Source organism: Ambystoma mexicanum, chromosome 4p (assembly GCF_040938575.1).
Source record: "Ambystoma mexicanum isolate Mex_15411 chromosome 4p, UKY_AmexF1_1, whole genome shotgun sequence".
NCBI classification, from domain to species: domain Eukaryota; kingdom Metazoa; phylum Chordata; class Amphibia; order Caudata; family Ambystomatidae; genus Ambystoma; species Ambystoma mexicanum.
Window position 1 is genome coordinate 848,087,599 of NC_090927.1, and position 22,548 is coordinate 848,110,146.

At 48.0% G+C, this 22,548-nt stretch overlaps 1 protein-coding gene across 1 annotated transcript in view; it reads left to right on the top strand.

Moving 5' to 3' along the window:
• Positions 1–22,548, top strand: part of MMS22L (MMS22 like, DNA repair protein) — a 1,233,593-nt gene that overhangs the window by 164,893 nt on the left and 1,046,152 nt on the right. The window lies entirely within an intron of this gene.

Sequence of the window (22,548 nt, forward strand, 5' to 3'; positions counted from 1 at the left end):
GCGGCTGGACATATTCCCAAAGGGGAGGAACGGGATGGTTTTCTTTCTATTGTACAGGATGGCAAGGATGCCATGTGTGAGACCGTTCAGTCAGGTTTGGACTTGGCAGATTGTGTCAGCCGGTCCATGGCGGCGAGCACCGTAATATGCAGGTTTGCGTGGTTGCGGAAGTCGGGGTTTGCTCCTGATGTGCAGGCCCGGCTCCTCAACATGCCCTTTGATGGTGAACATCTTTTTGGCAGCAAGGCTGACGAGAGCCTTGAGAGGTTGCAGACCTCCAAAGCTGCAGGGAAGTCGTTGAGCGCTGCAGTTCGGCAACCTCTGCCTTTTCGTCCTAGGGGACAGCAATGGAGGGGAGGTTTCTTTTGTTATTAGTCATCCTTTAAATCGAGAGGAGCTGCAAGTCAAAGGGGCCACCATAGGAGTGCCAGAGGTGGAAAACCGGGTACTCGAGGTGCCAAGTCCACTCGGGCAGTTGCCTCTTTGCCCTCAGGCACTGCCGCAGCCGCTTCAGCTCAGTCATGAGGCCATGTCCCGTGGTTCGCCGGTTGGGGGAAGGCTGGCGCAGCATCTTGTAGAGTGGCGTGCCATTACTTCAGATGTGTGGGTTCTGGAGATCATAGCCCACGGCTACTGTCTTCCTTTCCGGCAGAGGCTTCACAACAAACCACCAGGGAATCTCTTTGAAGAGTCCGGATCCGCTCCTTGCACAGGAAATTCAATCCCTGCTGGAGAAAGGCGCCATAGAACTGGTTCCTGTAGCGGAGAGGAAGAAGGGATGGTATTCCCCTTATTTTTTGATTTCGAAGAAAGACGGGGGATTGAGACCCATCATGGACTTGCGCGGTTTGAACAAGCTCCTCAGGAAGGACACGTTCAAGATGGTTACTCTTTCTGAAGTCCTCCAGGCCCTTCAACTTCAGGACTGGTTGGTGTCTCTCGACCTCAATGACGCTTATTTTCATGTGCCGATCCATCCAAAGCACAAGACGTACCTTAGGTTCGCGGTTGGCGACTCGCACTAGTCACCTGCCACTCCCGTCACAGGCTGGGCTTCTCCCTCAACTTAAAGAAGTCCCATTTGACGCCAACCCAGCGGCTCCAGTACATCGGAGCAGTGCTCGACACTTCCCTGGGGCAGTGTTTTCCTCCCCAGGTGAGGGCTCATCACATTCAGCAGATGGTGCACAAGTTTCAACACGCCCAGAGTCTCCCGGTGTTCGAGTTCTTGAGGTTGGTTGGCCTCATGGCATCCTGCATTCTTCTGGTGCCGGAGGCCAGGTTGCGGATGAGATCTCTGCAGTGGGCCCTCAAGATGCAGTGGTCGCAGTCCTCTGGCAAGTTTTGTCGGACCCCGTTTAGGTGCCACCCTCGGTCGCCCAGGACCTTCTGTGGTGGGCCGTCGAAGGCAATCTGATGAATGGGGCTCCGTTTTGGGTACTCTGGCCAGAGGTGAGGATCGTGACGGACGCATCCCTCACGGGATGGGGAGCTCATGCCAACGAGTTGACAGTCAGCGGTCGTTGGTCTCTGTCGGAGTCCAGACTCCATATCAATCTGTTGGAGCTGCGGGCCGTCAGGCTTGCTCTGAAGGCTTTTCTGCCGACTGTGCGAGGAAGGAATGTCCTGATTCTGACAGACAACACAGCGGCTATGCACTACCTCAACAAAAAGGGGGGGGCAGGGTCTCTTCCTCTGTGCAGGGAGGCAATGCAGCTCTGGTTCTGGGCCATCCAACAAAGTTTCGATCTCTGCAGTTCATCTGGCCGGAGACAAAAACGAGACGGCGGATGCTCTGAGCAGGCAGAGCGCGATCTCTCACGAGTGGGAGCTGGCTCAGGAGATTCTCCTAGAGATCTTTGCCCTCGGGTGGATCTCTTCGCCTCCAGTGTCAACCAGAAGTGCAAAAGGTTCTGCTTGTGGGAATTTCCTCCAAAAGGAGCCTTAGGGGGCAGGTTCGTGGTGGAGTGGTCCTTCCCACTGTACGCGTTTCTTCCTGCCCCCGTCATCTCGCATGTGCTGCGGAGGTTACGGAGGTTCGGTTCCCGGATGTTCCTCAATGCTCCGGCTTTGGCTCAGAGGATGTGGTACCCGGACCTTCTCGACTTGTCCATCTGCCCTCCGTCGTCTTCCCAACCGAGACGACCCGCTCTCAGGGGAGGGGGGGGTCAGGTTCTCTATCCAGAGGTCAGATCGCTCAACCTTCATGCTTGGCTTCTGAAAGGTTGAGGTATAATGATTGGGACCTACCTGAAGACATGATGGAGGTGTTGCTTTCGGCCAGACGGCCGGCAACAAAGTCACTGTACCGTTGCCGTTGGAGTAAGTTTTTGCGACTGGTGCAGGGTTAAGAATGTGGATCCTTTTTCATGTGACATTCCTGTAGTTCTCTTTTTTGCTTTTGTTGGCCCACAGGGGCCTGCAAGTGGGTACTGTTAAAGGTTACCTGGCGGCGCCGTCTATATTTAAGCGCTTGTCTGAGGAGTGTTCTTATTTTAAAATTCCTTTAATTTCTCAGTTTCTCAAAGGACTCGCTAAGGTATTTCCGCCGGCACCTTTCCAGGTGCCTGGTTGGGATTTGAACCTTGTTCTGAAATTCCTTATGGGTGCTCCATTTGAGCCTTTACATTATTGTCCTTTGAGGCTGTTAACCCTTAAGACTGTTTTTAGTTGTGGTCACTTCTGCTCGCAGAGTGAGTGAGTTGCAGGCACTTTCAGTTAAGCCACCCTTCACTGTTTCATAAGGACAGGGTTGTCCTTGGAGTTCGTCCTTCCTTTCTTCCGAAGGTGGTGTCGGAATTTCATTTGAGCCCGAAGGTTATTCTTCTGGAATTTTATCCTCCTCCACATCCTGGTAAGGAAGAGGAGAGGCTCCATAGGTTGGATCCTAGGAGAGCCTTAAGTTTCTACATTTCTCGCATGTCCCGGGTCAGAGTGGATGATCAGCTCTTTATTGGTTATGCTGGAAGGCGTTTGGGACAAGCTGTGACTAAACAGACTTTGTCTAGATGGATTATCTTGGCAATTTCTGAATGTTACCGCTTGGTGGGTAAGGTCTCTCCGGTAGGCTTACGGGCCCATTCGTCTAGAGTTATGGCTGCCTCTACTGCCCTGCAGAGGGGTGTTCCTATTCGTAACATCTGTGATGCAGCCACTTGGGCTTCGTTCCATACTTTTGTATGCCACTACTCCCTCGTTTCTATCCATGGGCAGGATCTGGCCTTTGGCATGGCTGTCCTTTATTCTGCAATTTGATTGGGCATTCTAAATTTCTATTTTCTAAATTCTCTTCCCTCCTCCATACGTTAGTACTGCTTTGGGAGTCTGTCATAGATATGGAATACGTCGGAGGACCCAATCTCCTCGAAGAACAAGTTACTCTTACCTGGTAACGTTCTTTCGATGGGCTTGTCCGATGACGTATTCCATATCGCTCCCTCCCTAACTGCCCCGCTACAGAATTTCTTATGCGATTGCAGCTTACGTTTCCGCAAGGCTTTCTGTGGTCGTACTGGCAGTGGTTTGGTGCTGCACGTTCTGAGGAAAAAACTACAACTAAGGCTACGGGCGTCGTGCGTCCTACTTATAACATCCGGTGACGTCGGCTCGACGGAGGCCCTCGAGGACAGAGTATCGACGTCATCGACCCAGGACGAAGACGCCGAAAATTTTCCGAAGCAGCACAGCTGTGGTGATTACTGTCATAGATATGGAATACGTCGTCGGACCATCCCATCGAAAGAACGTTACCAGGTAAGAGAGTAACTTGTTCTTTGCACCCATAGCTAATTTAACTATGCATCATATGAGCATTAAACCAGATGGGTAACAGAGTCCAGGATGTCTACCCAGATGAAGAACAATTCTGAGTCTGAGGCCGCATTTCTCAGTTTTTGAAGTCGTCACTGCAGTTTCCCAGCATGAAAGGTCTTTTAGCCAGTCCTCAAATTCTGGGGTAGATTAACTATTCCAGGTCAGGGCTGTGTGAAGCTTCATGAGTACAACAGCTAGAGAAATTAATTTATTTGCTGGTCAGCGTACGTGCCTTGATAGAGGGTAGTCTGCAGAGAAAATAACATTTTAGTGAAGTTTGGGATATGACAACTGTTATTTTAGCTCAATATGTGTTCTATTTTGGCAGAGCAGTTGAATATGGCTACAGAGCCATACCATATGTAGGAAATTCACCTCAAAGGACATGCACCTAGTACAGGAAGATGGGTGCTTAGATTACTTTTTGTGTATTAACATAGTCAGATGTGATCAGTTTACATATTTGTTTTGCATTAGCTTCAGTTTGCCATTAATTTAAACCTTCCTGATGTGTACAAATTCGACTCCACTCCGTCATGTATGGGGGCATTTAAGTTTTTCCCATTTGTCCATAACTTTACTTGCAGCCAACCCTGATTGCTAAATGCAGGCTCCTAGATTTCTGAGCGCTTGCCTCTATTGTTAGACAGTGATTTATAGTTGGCTCCATATTGTGCTGAGGAGGTATCTTGGGGAAAGTCTGGCTGTGTTTTGTGCAGCGTTGCAGTGTTTGTGGCATAGAACAGAAATTGGGCTCTGGATAGAATTACATTTTCTACCGAATTCTGGGAAGGGTATCATTCTACCATCAATGATCTCCTACTGCCGTACAACCTTGTCTACCACAAACATTCTGGTGGATAGCACACGATAAATTAATGAGTGCTTCCTAAGTAAAGTTTGTTTTTCTATTTTTAGGGTTAGGACAGGGACAGACAGTTATTTCTCTTCTATCCTGCTGTCTTCCAAAACCGACCCTGGATCTCCTTGGCCACTGTTTTGCAGCGCCTTTGTCTCGTTCTAAATGGGATTCCCATACTGCCTACTTTTAATGATATACAGTTGTGTGATGCCCTCCTTTTCTCTGTTACAATACTAGCCTGTTAGGGCTTCACCCTGTTCACTGCACCCTTAGTGCCCTTTCGGTTATAACTTCCCATAGTATGTTCAGTAGTTTGCCAATCGCTGAGCAATTCTGTACCATTCTGATTCGTAAATCTAATGTGTTTTCCTTCCACCAGGGTACAACATGTTGCAATTGCACCGCGTAATATTTGAAGTCCTGGCTACCAAGTCCACCAGCTTCGATTGGCTTGTTTTATGGTCGAAAGTGCTATCCGCTGGTTACTGTTTCCCCCGAGTATTTTAGTTAATAGTGTCTCTAAGGCCTAAACATATGAATTTCAGATGAACATTTGCATTCCTTGAACCAAATATAATGAGAGTATAACCTCTTGGAAAACTTAATCTTTTCTATAAGCGAAATAGGCAGGCTGGACCAGACATTGACTGAGATGTGTAGGTTGGATAATACCTTACCTAGATCCTCTTGATAGTGAGTTAGGAGTCTGCATTTTCATATTTGTGGACCAAAGCCGAACTGTTTAACAGCAAGCATAAATAGTCTACCGAAAAGGCGTTTTTGGTGTCTAAACTGGCCAGTGCCAGATCGCATGTATTGTGTTCAGTTTCAGTACCAAAAAGCATCGTCTTAGATTAAATGTGGTGTTTCGACCAGCAATGAAACCGGCTTGATCCTCGCTAATAATCTCCAGGGCTATATCCGTCCAATCTGTTTGCAATGATTGTGCTTAATATTGTCATATCCATGTTGATCAAACACAGCAGTCTGTAGGATTCGTACGGTCCGGTTTTGGTAAAAGTATTAAAGCCTCACTAATTGTGGGTGGTAGTACTCCTTTTATGAAGGATTCTTCACATGTGCTATGTAAATGCAGGATCAACAGATCCTCATGGGTGGAGTAAAACTCCATAGGTAACCCGTCGAGACCTGGGGTTTTGCTTTTGGTGAATTGGATAGGGCCTGTTGCATGTCTTGTGCCGTAATTGATATTGCAAGTATGTAAAGGTACGCAAGTGGGTTTTGTCTTGTTTAGGTTAGTTTTAGCAGCATATAGTGTTGAGTAGAATTCTCAAAACGTGTCATTCTCCAGCATGGGGTCTGGCATGGATTCACATGCTCATGAATATTCCTCGTTGTCAGGCTGGGAATCCTCGGTAAAGAAAAAAGAACCAGTATCAGTTTCGTTTCTGATCTGTCTTTCGTAGTAATAACCAATCACTGGTCTCTGCGTCATACTGACCACAGCCAATGACTGCCCTCTACCTAAGCACCGCCTCTGGCAGCCATCTTCAGATTTTTACTGCACGTTCATGTGTTGGGATCCTCGTGCTATTGCTCTCGAGCGTTAGTGCTATTTTTTCACGTTTTTTTCGGTCAAAAGAGCCTCAAGCTCCACCGACTTTCCATCCGATCAACGGGGACCCGTGTCGGATTCGTCTGCGCCCCTCAAGGGTGAAGAATTTGTCGAGCTACGCTTTTGGAGGACTCAAGAAGCTTCTCAGGCCCGGACATGGCCCAGGAGAAGGGAAGCTCGACGCCCGGAAAGCTGTTCAGGGTCTGCCCTGGATGCCAGCTGCAGAACGTCTTTAAGGAGGACGAACACTCCTTTTGTCTCTACTGCTTACATGAGGACAAGACGCACGTGGAGAAGGACTGTGCATTTTGCGGCAATATGTCGGAGCGGACCATGAAGGACCGCCATCAACGTCTCGCCAACTGGCTGGAAGGGAAGAGCCCGTCAGGCGAGAAGAAGAGGAAATCCGAGCGGTCTTCTAAGACCTTTGAGGACGCCCCGGCGACGGGGGTCCAACACAAGGCCAAGCACCGCGAGTCCGCTGGCACCGGGAGCGCCGAACGGTCGGGCTCTACGGGCGCCAGGCAGGGCGCACCCTCCCCGGCACCTTCAGCCACGAGCCAACGCTCTGGGTCGGGTAAGAGGAAGGGCGAGCACCCGGTGAAGCTCCTGGAGAGGCCCCGGTCGAGCTTGAAGGCCCCATCGGAGGGGGAGCGAGGCAGTGTCCCTCCCCCCTCAAGGATAAGGCGGTGAGCGCACCTAAGGTGGTGAAGGCCTTAATCCATCCGGCCAAGCCCTCTATCGAAGCTGTCACGGCGGCCCTGGCTCAGCCTGTGGAGGCTACACCAGTGGTGGCGACCTCGGGGCTCAGAGTCTCCCTGCCACCTCGGAGGGAGTCCTCTTTTGTACCCATCGATAGGACCCCCGTGAAATCCCCGGCGGGGAAGAAAAAGGGGGGGCAGGGTGTCGTCGTAGATTCGGCTTCAACCTCGGAGGAAGAGCTGATCGAGGTCTTAAGCCAGGGCCTTGGCGTGGAAGGCCGGCCCGTCGGGATGGATCCCGACGCAGGTGACGACATCGTCGAGGGTGCCGACGGGGCCACTGATCGCCTGTCGGATTCCCCTCTACCAGCGCAGCAAGACAACTCGGCGGCCATTTTGTTGGCTATACAGTCCTTATGCTCAGAGATAAGGACGAGACTACCGTTGCCGACGGAGGAACCTCTCCTGTTGGGGGATCCTGAACCGGGACCTTCTGGTGTTCCCCCGCCCAAGAAAAGAAGGATTCACCCTCCACCTCCTTTTCAGCCGTCGCGACCCGTCCAGCCCTCCTCCCCGTCCACCCGAGGGGATGATACGGGGACTGACGCGGCAGCGACGGGCACGGACGACGAGGTATACGACGAGGATCTACCGTCGTCACCTCCCACCAGGGCTTCTCCGCCCGACGAGATTGGATCGTTCCACTCCATGATCGCCAGGGCATCCGAGCTTTTCCAACTCTGCCCTGAGGAGAAGAAAAAGGAAGGATTCCTTTATCAACGGCGCGAGGCCAAGAGGAAGACGGTCCTTGCGGTGCCTCTACTGGACGACATTTGGGATGAGGGCCTCGCCCTCCTCAAGAACCCTTCCACGACGCCAGCTAGAAGAGACCGGTACGAGAAGAAGTACCGGGTCCCGGATGCGGCCCCCCTGTGCCTCCGGGCGCAGCCTACCCCGGACTCCGTCGTCTCCGCGGCGGCCAGGAAGAAAGCGGGGGGGTGCGGCCTCCACATCGAATTCCCCACCGGACGGCGAGGGAAAGAAATTGGACGCTATGGGACGCAGGGTCATCTCGTCTGCAGCGACGACGATTGAAGCGGCCAACGCCTTGGCTATCGTGGCCCGCTACGACAGGGAGCTATGGTACAAACTGGCTCCCCTGCTGGACTTCCTACCGGACGACAAGAGGGCGGATGCCCTGGAGATCCTACAGGAAGGTGAGGTGGCATCGGACCACGCCATCACTATTGCGACGGACATCGCCGACACTGGGTTTAGCCAGTTGGGCAACGGCGTGTGCCTTAGGCGGCGTGGATGGCTCAAGGCTACGGACTTCCGTCAAGACGTACAGACCAGAGTCCTGGACATGCCGTTCGATGGGAACAACCTGTTTGGGAAAACAGTGGACGATTCCCTTCAGGCCATTAAAGCGGACACTGAGACGGCCCGGGCCCTTGGGGTTCTGCAGCAACGACAGACGCCCTTTCGGAGCAGCGGAGGCAAGGGCGCCTCCAAAGGTTCCGGCGGCGGTTTCTCCACCTACCGTCAAGCGGCCCGCTCGTCGTCTCAGGAGGCCTACAGAGGACGAGGCAAGTCTGGCGGACCCCGCCGTCGTCGCCAAGGAGGTCAAGGCGGCAAAGCCTCGTCGAAACAGGATTGAACCGGCCGTGGGGTCGGGCCCCCACCGAAGCATCCCGGTGGGAGGCCGGCTGACGAGCTTCGTCAGCGTGTGGAAGTCCATCTCCACCGACCGTTGGGTGCTGGAGGCCTTAGCCCGGGGCCACGCGCTTGAGTTTCAAAGAAGGTGCCCGCGCGTCCCCCGTGGCCAGGAAAGAGCTTCATGTCCCTCAGCTTCTCCTGGAGGTAAGGGCGATGCTCAGGAAGGGCGCCATCGAACTCGTCCCAAAGAGGCTTCGGGGCTCCGGAGTTTACTCGAGATACTTCCTCGTGAAGAAGAAGACGGGAGGATGGCGCCCCATCCTAGACCTGCGACGTCTTAACAAGTTCATCAAGGCGCAGAAGTTCCGGATGGTCACCCTCCAGCACGTCCTGGGTCAGCTGGAGGAGGGAGACTTCCTGTCGTCGTTGGATTTGGAGGATGCCTACTTCCATATTCCCATCCTAAAGGGGCACCGAAAATTCCTCAGGTTTGTGGTCCAAGGGCGTCACTACCAGTTCAAAGCCCTCCCCTTCAGACTACGGTCGGCACCCAGGGTATTCACCAAGTGCCTTGCACCGGTGGCGGCGCAGCTGCGCCGCGAGGGGATCCACGTCTACCCCTACCTGGACGACTGGCTCATCCGAGCCCAGACGAGGGAGCTCGCCGTGGAGCACACGGCAAGGACTGTCCACCTTCTCACGGACCTGGGATTCTCCGTGAACTACGCCAAGTCCCACCTGGTACCCGCGCAAAACGCACTGTTTCTGGGAGCGAAGCTCGACAGTGTCCCTTCTGGCCTCCCCGTCGGAGGAAAGGACCAGGTCCATCCTGGGCAAGGTACAGCAGATGTTGGTTTCTGACGCGGCCAAGGTGAGGTCCATCAAGTCCCTCCTCGGAATGATGTCTTCTTGCATCTACCTCATTCCCATGTGCAGGCTCCGGATGCGCCCGTTGCAGGAGTTCCTGGACGCGCGCTGGATCCAAACGACGGGCGGCTTCGAGGAGAGGATCACACTCGACGAGAGTTTCCGCCGAGCGGTCCGGTGGTGGGGCACCCGTGCGCATCTGACGGCGGGCATGGACTTCCAGACCCCAGACCACCAGGAGACAGTGACCACGGATGCCTCCCTGGAAGGGTGGGGAGCGCACACCGAAAATCTGCACGCGAGAGGCCTTTGGCTCCCGACGGAGAAGTCCCTCCATATCAACGTCCTGGAGCTCCATGCAGTGTTCTGGGCCCTCAGGTCCTTCCTTCCGTCCCTCAAGGGCAAGGTGGTGAGGATCTTCACCGACAACACCACCACCATGTTTTACATCAGGAAACCGGGCGGAACCAGGTCCCCAGCACTGTCCAAGGAGGCGCAGGACCTGTGGCATTGGGCCGTCGCCCAAAGGATGTTTCTGGTGCCGTTTCATCTGGCAGGGATAAAAAACACCATCGCCGACTCACTCAGCAGGGAGCTGCGCTCGTGCCACGAGTGGGAACTACGGCAGGATCTAGTGGATCGCCTCTTCCGACGGTGGGGCACACCCCAGATCGACCTGTTCGCGACGGCGACGAACTCCAAGTGCCGGAGGTTCGCCAGCAGGTTTCCCCAGGCAAGGAGCATGGGCGATGCTTTCTCGTTCCCCTGGGAGGGCCTGTTCCTCTACGCGTTCCCTCCTTTGCCACTGCTAATCCGGCTCGTCAACCAGCTCAAGAGGTCACGGTGCAGGATGATCCTCGTCGCACCTGCGTGGCCGAGGCAGATATGGTTCCCGGACCTTCTGGACTTGTCAGCGTCCCCGCCAATCAAGCTGCCGGTGGACGCGGATCTACTCTCCAGGGAAGGGGGCGCCATCCTCCACCACGACCCGAAATCGCTGAACTTGCAGGCCTGGCTCCTGCAGCGCTAGAGTTTGGGGGATAAGACCTACCGGCCGACTGCAGAGAGGTTCTTGCAAAGGCCAGGGCGTCCTCGACTCTTAAATGCTACGGACACAAATGGAAGAGGTTCTCTGTCTGGTGCCACGCACAGAAGATTAACCCTCTACGGATTACGGCTCCCCAGGTACTGCCGTACCTGCTGACGCTGGCCAAAGCTAGTCTGGCACACGCGTCCATCAAGATTCATCTTGCTGCGATCTCCCGATACACCAGAACCACGGGGCGGACGTCCTTGTGGTCTCATCGTCTGGTGAAAGAGTTCATGAAGGGACTGTTCAGATCGTTCCCGCCGGTGGAGGCTCCGGCCCCGGCGTGGGAGCTCAAAGTGGTGCTGACCAAGCTCATGGGACCTCCGTTCGAGCCTCTGCACTCGGCCCCGTTGAAGTTTCTGTCGTGGAAAACAGCGTTTCTTGTGGCCATCACCTCCGCACGACGGGTGGGAGAGATCCAGGACCTTTCCTGCAAGGCCCCGTACTTGACTTTTCACGACACGAGGGTAGTGCTCAGGACGCACCCCTCCTTCATTCCCAAGGTACCGTCGGACTTCTATCTCAACGAACCCTTGGTGTTGCCTGTCTTCTTCCCGTCGCCTTCGTCGCCGGCTGAGAGGACTTTGCACTCGCTGGATGTGGCTAGAGCGCTGAAGTTCTACGTGGACCGCACGAAGTGTTTTCGGAAGACGTCACAACTCTTTGTGAACTTTGGACCTGTCAATCAGGGGAAGGCTCTCTCGAAGGCTTCCATTTCCAGATGGCTCTCCGGCTGTATCATGTACTGTCATCGGTTGGCAAACAACCGCTGCCTGGCCGTCCGAGAGCCCATTCCACCAGAGCGATCGCAGCTACCACGGCGTTCCTTTCTGGTGTGCCCCTGCTGGACATATGTAGGCCTGCTACGTGGAGGTCGACGCACACCTTCACGAAATTCTACTGCGTCGATCGGGATTCCAGGGATGAGTCCAGGGTCGGCCAAGCAGTGCTGCGCAACCTGTTCGCCTGAGGTGAGCCTGGTGAGGAGGTAAGATGCTTAATGTTGAGTTTGATGTAATGCTTAATGTTGAGCCTTTGCCACCTCCCGTGGTTGTGCATGTGTGTACTGCTATGTATTCTTTATTCATGAGCATGTGAATCCATGCCAGATCCCATGCTGGAGAAGGAACAAGTTACTTACCTGTAACTGTTGTTCTCCAGCATGGGTCTGGCATGGATTCACATGCGAACCCTCCCGCCTACCCCTCTGCGGCTCTTCACTTGGTCATACTGCCACTTCACGTGCTTCCAAATCTGAAGATGGCTGCCAGAGGCGGTGCTTAGGTAGAGGGCAGTCATTGGCTGTGGTCAGTATGACGCAGAGACCAGTGATTGGTTATTACTACGAAAGACAGATCAGAAACGAAACTGATACTGGTTCTTTTTTCTTTACCGAGGATTCCCAGCCTGACGGGGAATATTCACGAGCATGTGAATCCATGCCAGACCCATGCTGGAGAACAACAGTTACAAGTAAGTAACTTGTTCCTTTAATTGTGAGTGGGTCACAGGTGATGCCCTCATCCTTCATTTTTATGCCAGTAATCTGCTTTTTAATGCGTGATTTTGTAGTCACCCAGGCCAGTGCCTTGCCAGACTTAACACCAAATTCATGTTGAGATCTTGTATATTCATTGAATTCAAACTTGTGCAGTCTATCTGGTACCTGGTTCAATGTTTCAAAGCGACTTGTGCTTCTCTCAGCTGCCTCAGGACTGTGGGTGTGTACTGTGCAATCTGTTTCTTTTTTTTATTTGGTATTCCAACTGTTATGTCCCTGTGAGATTATACCTAATACCCCATGCCCTTGACCTTAAAAAGCCCATATGGTTATTTTGGAAGATTCCTATAATGTACTACTAGATTCAACAGAGCCCATGTAAACTTAAAACAAAATGCTTGTTTTTATTCCTGCATCGTGTGTGTATCTCCAGCATGGGGCAGAACCAGTTGCTTTACCTATTCAAAGTTTTGTCTGGAGAGGAGAAGGATCTGATATAGAGGGGAGTACTAATGAACATCATATCAAACTGTGAAAATGAATTGTGTACCAGTGACCAAGAATAGCGTATTTCATTGAGGTGGTCTCGCCATATGTCACGTAATTGAAATGTTCCCAGAAGCAATGAGTGTCTTTTCTGCTGCACCCTGGGGTAATCTGCTCGATTAGCGTGCAGTATACAATTGAAATCCCCACTCCAAATCATTTAGCCAGCGTTGTCTTAGTATTTGTTATTTCAGTGAAAAACACCTGATCTTGAATGTTGGGAGCATGCATGTTACATAATATCTTTGTGCCTCCTAATTTATCTCTTGTCCCAATATATCTGCCTGATTCATCAGAGTACTGTCTCCAATTCAAATTGAATCCCTGGAGTTATGCAGGTGGCAACTCCCCTGGTTGATGACTGGAAAGGGGAGAAATATAGCTGGCCTTTGTTTTGTAGCATGGCTACTGAGACCCTATGCCTTTTTTAAAAAATATAATAATTACTCTTGATTACCCATTGATACCCCTTACGTTCAGTGATTTACATACACTACCTTTTGTTTGTAACAATAACTCTTATATGAGCACACTTGTACCTCCTAAAACTTTTCTTTTATACTGTCTTGCGTGAAGTTATCAGTTGCGTTAACCATCACTAAACTTAACACCCTGCATGTGGTTCCAAACCCCACCTTTAGAAGCAACATTGATGTGTCTACGAAAAACAGAACCACGGAATACATCGTCCCCAACAAGTAGCTGTGCAAAAAAAAGTTTGTCAAGTTGAGATGGGCCATCCTGTAGCAGGCAGTAGATTTGGGGGACATGCAGAGCCTTTGAAGACTAATTTGTCAAAAAGGGATTACAAGGGGAAGTTTTCTGTCTTGTAGTATTAGCCTCGTACTGTGGAGAACAAACTTCATGAGTTTTTGCCCACCTCGATGGCGCTAGGACAGGCACATTCTACTGAGGGGTTTACCTTTGAGCTCAGTTTAATTGATCTGAAGGAAGCACTACAACAGAAGCATGGGGGAAGGCACCTGACCCAGATAACACCCTGATAGACTTTTATAGGGTTGAAGTAATCATTTAGGCCCCATCCTCTGGCAGGTATTTAATGCTCTTGTTCTCCGGAACACTCTTATTCACCCTTGGAGGAATGCTGCAATTGTACCTATCTATAAATGGGAAACGCCAGGGGAACTACATAACGATACAGCGCAGGCAAGACATTTGTTGAAGCGATTCTCAAGCATCTTCAAGTCTGGGCAGATGCCAATGAGATAATTGATTCCCCTCCTGGTCGGTTTTCGAAGAGGGAAAAACACCATCGACCAGAGCTTTTGGCTGTACTTAATAGTACAGAAGTATGTGACACTGAGGCATTTGAAATGATATGCCGTCTTTATCGATCTCAAAGCGGCCTTTGACAGGGTACCCCGGAATATATTGTGGCATGTTTAAGCAAGCCGGGTATCCCGAGAGATATATTGGCCATCATACAGCAATTGTATTCCCAGAATAAAACTTCTGTTCAATGGGCCCTGGAAGGAGCCACCACAGAATCTTTTTCTGTGAATAGCGCGGTGAGGCAGGGCTGCGTCCTTGCCCCCCTTCTGTTCTCTATCTACAATGACAAGATTAAGGCTTTGCATGCTAGTTGTCTGGACCAACCTAAGCAAGGGGCTGAATCGGCGCCAGCAGGATTTTTTGCCGACAATGCGGTCATTGTAGCTACCTCGCCCATGGGTCATAAAGTCACCTTGAATACTTTTTGCAATAAATGTAAGGAACTCCAATTCGAGGTAAATGCAGGGAAGGCCAAGACCCTGGTGTTCAGACCCAGGTGCTCGAAACTGCGAAATTGTATTCGTGTAAATGACTGCAGATTGGAACAAGTGAAGTTATTTGATTATCTATGTGTGCGCTTCTCGCAAATTTGATAAACCGTGCACCAGTTTTGGCAAATATAGTGGATCAATTCTAAAATGTTTCAATAACCATGGAAAAGGAGCAATCTCACTGTCACTTGCCCTATATAGGGCTCAGGCTAAAGCTACTGCCCTATATGGCATAGACATTTGAGGCTTTGCAAACTACACCAAACTAAGTATCGCAGATGATCATTTTTTGAAGAAACCACTAGTGCGCCCACCTAGTTGCACAAATAAATCGATCCACTTGGAGCTGGAGCTCAGCCTCATGGGGTTAGAGGCCCTCCTAATGCCTGCATTTTACTGTATAAGTGTCTGGAGCTCCACTGCTTTGTTGAAATGCAGAGATGCGGTCATAGTCGATATGAGTTTAGCAGGGGGGGCATTGTTGCCATGGGCTTTATGGAATTAGCAGCATGCAGAACTAACACTTTAAAAAGATGGGTAATATTCTCCTGTTATCAGGAGAGGTTTTAAACTGTTTATGTGCAGCCTGGCTGGATATTTGTAATCTTTAAATTCAAAGCTTTTTATTCATTGTGTATTGAGCAGTTTATTCGTTTTAAACATGTCAATTATTTTAACAAACATTTTGCAACTACACAGGATTTTAATATGATTTTAGCCATTGTTACTGGCAATGTCAATCATAGTTTATTGATCAGACGCCAGTATAATACTTATGTATATGTCAATGAGTTAATCTATTCCTACGATTGGATTTATATTGATAGGTATTTAATTTATAATATACTTCATTGTATTTTTGTTTTTGCTTTTATGGCTTTACGCCGAATAAAAGCTTGTTCCGACTGACTAGATTGTACTCGAATGGGACTGCAAGAACAGCTAAATCTCCTAGGTGCATATGCCAACTTGAATAAGTTAAAAATAAACATTGATAAGATAAAGATAATTGCCGTCTATTCGGGGGGCAAAGCCAAGTACAAGGCATTTAAATGGATCCTGAACAATCATACTCTTGAACTTGTAGAGCAATGTAAATATCTGTGTATCATCATTGACCAAACTAAGCTGGCACTCTCACTTGATGAAAATACAAGTTACGGTTAAGCAACAACTGGGTGCGTTCAGAGCTTTCTCACATAGGCACAGTGGTTATGCACTGAATGCCATAATAAAAATATATTTAGCTAAACTTTTAACAATTACTACACATTTGGTGCTGAAATGTGGGTTTCCAATTTAATAAGAACCAAGACGCCATTGAAATGGAAATGCTTAAAACATTCATAAGATTCCCAACCTCTATCTATAGAATATGGTTACTTAGACTTGTGTCTTTGTAGATTAAGTACAATCTTGATTGCTAGGCGTCATAATCACCATTGAAAATGTATAAACTACCCCTCAAATTTGTTGCTTTCAGTAGCGACTCAAGGATTTGTATCTAAATCTCCCCATTTTAAAGATGCACTTCTGGATGCATGTTCTACTTCATTCAGCATGCGCATGGAGCCTCTGTAATTATGTCATTTTCACAGACCTTAACGATGGAAAATGTATTACCAGGAAAACGATTGCACCATGATTCTGAGTCTTCTATGGTAAATCTTGCCACCAAAGAAAACCGTGGTTCATATTTAGTGTCACGTCTTCATCAGCCACTTTTACCTGCTTATTTGTATTCTTTTCCAAGCAGCAATATTTTATGGAAATACATCAGCATCAAATTCAACCTTGTAGAATCTTTAGAAATGATGAGGGCAAGACTAAAAATACCTAGAACTGATCGAAATTGAAGTATGTGTGGTAGTGACATTCTGGAAACTAACATGCATTTACTCCTTTAATGTGAGTCTTGGCACCGTATGGAAAAATGTCTTTGCGTATGGTAATCCTCTTTACATCAATAAGTCTATGGAATTTATTTGGAAACGATACTTCGAATTTGATTACGCCAACCTAATTCTTCACATAAGCAAACTTTGGGATTTTATCAAAGAATTACTGGATGAAATCTGTTTTAATTATGGTTGGTTCTCATATAGTTTATCCTTTTCTGCGTTCTTGTTTTTAACACTTTATTCTACAGTGATATATTAAGTTTATTGTATAAAATGTTTCCTTGTGTCTGTATTATACTAATAATTTCTTTTTTTAATTCCTGCTCTTCAATGTGGCGACTTCTCTAGATATAGTAGCTGCTGTCTTCAAATGTCAAATTCGCTGTTCAACCTCTGTGGCTCTCCCTCAGTTTTTCCAGTGCTACACCGAGAGTGTATCTTTGATTTGTGATTTGTTTGTTACTGTCTAGCAATTGCTTAAAGTAGTTATTTGAGGGATTCTCTTTGCATTTAGTGGCAGTGTCAGATGTGGACCTTGCTATCTCGGCTGTAGCTTCCATAGCCAAGCTCTGGACTTTCTTAGCGGCAAAACTTTTATAGATTGTCGGTATAGCTCTTGATGTGGACATCTGAACCAGGTGTGTTTTTTTTCTGTAGGACTGACAGTTCAAATAATGTAATTTGCCCAGTTTGTTGCTGTCCATCACGATCTTGTACAGGCATTGCAAACTCATAAAATCCCACTGCACCTGCAGGGCAAGTTCCTTAGTTTACGTACTCCACCTCAGAGAAAAGCACTTGCCCCATGATGACGGGTGATGAAATGCTTACCAGTGTTTTCTATAAAATGGTGCATGTCACCATAAGAACACTTCATATTTGATATTGATATTTCATTTCTATCACGCTCGTACACAAGTGTTTCAGAGCGCGACAAGGGAAGGGGAACAGGGGAGAACAGTGGCAAGAACAGGTTGAGTGGGAACGAAAACAAATTATTTTGATGTGGTTATCAACAGTTTTGTGAGAGGTAGGTGATTTTGGCCATTTTTGCCAATTGGACATGCATGGGCGGAATGGAAGAAAAGGGTAGGAAAGCCGAATTGGAGGACAGAACGGAAAAATTCCAAGTTTAGGAAGGGGTGATTTGCGCAGGTCAGGCAACAACTAGGTAGGGGAAAATTCCATAGTTTGGGGAAAAAGCAGGAAAATGACCAGAAAAAAAGGTATGTGGTGGACATGGTTGGCTTGGTATGGCAATGGCTTCTATGAATTTTGAGAAAAACAATGCTCCACTACATTCCCCCGACTCTTGCATTTAGGAAATCACACATTATTTGTAGTGTTTCACAAAAGAAGCATTACCACAAGCCAAACACTGAGCCATGGTACACAGGAGTTTTATGCTTACGGCCTGAACAGACGTACTTAGCATGTGTAAATCAGGAAAACCAATGTGGTGAGGAACGGCAAGCATACATTTTTTTGAAAGAGCACAGGCAGACCTTTTCAAGGGTAGGTGACTTGTGCAGGTTATAAAAGTGTACGGTGCCTAAAGCAGCGACTAAATGTAGGGCACATTTGGGAAATGAAAGGGTTGTGTGACAAAGGGCACCAGAAAATGGGTCAAAACGTTATGAAAACCACACATACACAACAAATGTCATACCTTTCCGCATTCCCACACGTGTCCCGAAGAAAACGGTACCTCACATGTGTGGGTGCACCTACCTGGGCACCAAGGGGAAAGCCTAAAACACGGCTAACCCCAAGTCTTTTCCGACAGCTGAATTTCACAATTGTGGGGACGTGTGAAGGTAGGTCATGTGTTGTTGGCGGTGTGTTTCGGTGGGTGGCCAGAGCGAAATGTCTGAGAATTGTGTTGATTTCCAGCCAATTTGAGAGACATTTCTCTCTGGCCACTCACCAAAATATGTCGCCAACAACAGATGGCATACCTTCCCGCGTTCCCACAGGTGTCCTGAGTAAAACTGTAGCTCACATGTGTGGGTGCACCTACAGGGGCGCAAAAGGAAAAGGGTAACCCACTGGTAACCCTAAGCCTTTTGGCACAGCACATTTTGTTCATGTGGGCAACCTACAGATTTGGGCCTAGGGTGTTGAAGCCAGCAAGGAAAACAGGGAACCCATGCATTTCCCAAAAGAGGACACCCGTGGGAATCCACAGAGGTCTGACTTGCGCAAATCGGCCCAGAATGTATTACCCAGAACCCCTGGCAAAGACCCACATGGGAGAAGGGTGCCCAAGGCCAGGGATATTACCACTGACTTTGCTGGAGCTCTGGCTGCCCTGCGTTACAGCTTCTCCCCACCAGGGAGTCCCGGCAGTGTGCTAATACCTCCCCGAAGGGAAAAGCTGTAATGCAGGCCAGCCACAACTCCAGGACGTTGGAGGGGATGGCCCTGGCCTTGGACATCCTTGTACCACGTGGGTGTACCGTCCCCTAAGCACAGCGGCAGCTCCAAGAAGCCCCGGCAGGATCCCCATTCCTCCCTGGAGGTGACACCTGTAACGTAGCACAGCCAGAGGTGCAACCTGGGCTTGCAGACAGACAACCCACACGGGAGGCATCCACTCCCAGGGAAGCACCAATGTTCTGCTGTCATGGGGGCAATTTGTAAATGTCTGCCCAGACGGCCAGTTCCCACCCACACCACCAACAATTCAGCCTCAGTCTCACCCACCCCACTGACAGTGAGCCCTAACCATAAAATAATAAAATACAGTACTCTCATAACGTTGCAGCTGCTCCAGTAGAAAAAGCTGTAAACAAAACAAACATGTTACCTGCGGTTATCCCAGCAAAAACAAATCTACACTCATACTTTCCAAGCATGCCCCCCCCTTGCAAGCCATCCCTGGTGGTCTACTGAACCTCAGCCCCCTAGTGAAAACACATTTGCCCCTTCCTACGGGCAGATATCTGGAGGTAATCCCAAGGATGAGATACCTCGTCCTTGGCACTTAAGGGGTTAAACTATTTAGTAGTCCAGCAATTCAACAAATCGTTAAGGTTGACTTATTTTAATATACAGAATCCTCCATAACTACATCCTTTCGATGCTTCCCGTTAAAGTGCCAAAACACTTCTTTAAAGAGATCGATAGGATCATGCAAAAGTTCATATGGATGGCAAACCACCACAGCTGGCCTTATGGAAAATGCAGTTCCCTCTAAAACAAGGCGGTATGAATCTGCCAAACTTCTTTTGAATACCATCTGGCATTTATGGTTGGATATCTGTGCAAGGCTATTGGTACAGAAGGAGATCTAACGGATGAAATAATGAGTGAAAATAATACAATGTCACAACTGGCTCCCAAGGCCTTACTGACGACAGTGACAACCTTCCAGAGGGCAAAACCCACTGACAGCGTTTGAGGGAATGCTGGTGTAGCTTATTCAATCGCATAGGGACCAATCCATATTTGTTTCCAGATGCATCTATCTGGTTTAATCCGGCATTGAACTTACAAGGGAAGATGATATTCTGGCCAGCATGGTTTCTAGCAGGAATTAAATACATAAAGGATCTGATTAATGGTGAAGAATGAATCCCGTTTGCGCAGCTATGCCACACTTTTGATATGAGCGAGTGCACTTGCGCTGAGAATAGGAAATTGAAGGGCATTGTTGTTGCCATTATAGACCCCTTGTAGCTGGCGTCTCAGAGTGCAACATGGTCGGCATTGGAAACTTGCAAACGTGCAGTACACCCAGATGCCACTATGTATGGAATCTTGAAATCATGTTGTGAAGGTGATCCAGAGGTTGTCAATATTTGGGCTGAAGAACTGGGTGAAGCGATTGACCAGATATGCTGGCAAAAGTGTGGTAATGTGCGATTGGTAAGCATGGACTGGAGCCTAAGAGCATCACAAACTAAACTCCTCTTCAGAACTTATTGGACTCCAGTACGCATGTTCAAGAGACCTCTTTTAGAGGACGAACAATGTTTGAAGTGCAAACAAGCAAGGGACACGCCAAGTCATTTGATCTGGTTCTGTCAAAAAACTAGAACATTCTGGGAAGGGGTTTGTGAAAGACTGGGCGGTCCCGAGTTGTGCAGTTCAAATGAATGCTACACTTTTGGTGCTTGGAGACGTATCTCTGCTAGATGACATACAATTCAGTAAAAGAGTATGGTTACTCCAGGCATGTATGGTTTAAAAAAAAAATGATTTTGAGATCCTGGAAGTAGTCTGCCTCTTTTTGCTTTGACAATTGGGTGGGGGAGTTGCTAACCATATCCACCTATGAGAAGGTAATCTATAAACATGCCAGAGATGTTGACAAGTTTTTAGATGCATGGGGATGATTTCTTGATGTCTATGGCTAATATGACCAGGTTTAAGGTATATATTCTGTGGCGTGCATTTTCTTATACCACTTATTTCTTTCTCTTCTCTACTTCCTCCACCATCATTAGTTATTGTTGATACTTATTTAATAATAGTGTAATTTTGTGCAGTTCTACCTGTGAGAAGATCATAGTATTGTGACTGTGTTCAACATTTTCAGCCTGTCCTGTCGGATTTCATGTGGTTTGCAAGATCAAACTAACAGAACTTTAAATCCAAATAGGCCAACTACTATCTGACAAACGTACCGAGCCGGTTTAGCGATATTTAAGGATTAATACTTAAGACATGCAGTTGGTGTGTCTCATATGTACCATTAATAATTTGTGTGCACTTTTTTCTTCTTCTACTTACCTCTTCTTTTTCTTCCTTTTCTTTATTGTTAAGTACATTTTAGCAAGCTAATTTTTTAGTCATCTGGTTTGGTTGTTCATCTGTAATTCTGCTTCAATTGCTTGTATCTAACGTTGTTATGTATTGTTTATGACAAAATAAAAATATGGTTGAAGAAAACATTGCCCTGTAAAAAAAAAAAGAAATACTCCATAACGACATCTCCCATCAACTGTTTTGATTCATCCCGATTCAAAACTCAGAAAACCACTCCAAATTTTTATCAAATAGTTTTTCTTTTTTCTGCAGGTTTATAACAACTCTCTCAATATTGCAAATTGAGTACATTTCCGTCAACCAATTGTATTTCATGGGCTTTACAGACGTTTTCCGGTTACGTAGAATTATCTTTTTCATCACCAAAGAAGCCTTCAAAATCTAGATCACTTTATGACAAATCATCCAGCTCAGAATCCTCACCTAAAATTAGTGTCCCAAAATCAAATTCCCTCTCGTGACTCAGTACTTCACATCTGCAATCTCACTCCAAAACGTTCTCTCTATAGCAATCCCAAAGCAGCATTTTTGTGGTGACAGGGACACAGTAGCTGCTCACACCTCCCAACTCTCACATTCTTCACCCTTTGTATTTATTGATGAACAGGAGTGTCATTTAAAACAGAAATTACTATCAAAATACCGACTCATCCTCGGTTGAGGTGCCTTTAAAAAAAATAAAAACTATTAAAAAAAAGTGTAGAATTGAATGTGCTCTAGTGGGTGGTGAAGGGGAAAAGGGTAGGAATATATACCAAGGACAGGGACCGGAGGGCTTGGCAACCATAGTATTTCCATTGAGAGCCTGAGGCCAGTATTTACATTTTTACAGTTTGCATAGAGGAGTCCTGAGGGCAGGATGCAAGAGATGTGGGTTGGGCAGTTGGTTTGGACAGAAAGGTGAGGCTTTTGCCATCACAAGCAGATGCCGTTTCATCCTAGTTTTGAAGATGTGCACTGAGAGATAGCGTTGATGGTTGGAGAGCGGGAAAAGCTGTTCAGTGGAGTGGGGCAAAAAATAAAGGGAATTGCGCTAAGGTTGGAGGAGGCACAAGGAGGAGTATTTGTATAGCTCTTTTGCCTAAGTTCTGAACAGATTAATAAACGGTACAATCATGTGAAACAACAACTGTAAGATTTTTGAGAAAGAAAAGAAAGTAGAAACGATTTTAGTCGCGAATGGACTAATGGAAGAGGCAAGGAAGTGCAAATTGGGAGGGGGAAGAATATTCCGGTGTTTGAGAGCCAAAGGGGATTAAACCTCAGTTTACAGGGGATTCATGGGTTGAAGAGTGATGAGTGGAGGACTCAAGAGGAGATTACAGTGAGATGGGCTTCTACCACTACAAAACCAAGCGCACGAAAGTGAGAGTAAGGTGATATGCAGTTCTCCATTTAGTGTCAGATAAATGTATCTCTATAGACCAAGAAAATATAACCTACGATAAAATGATGATCTCGGGAAGAGCGATTGG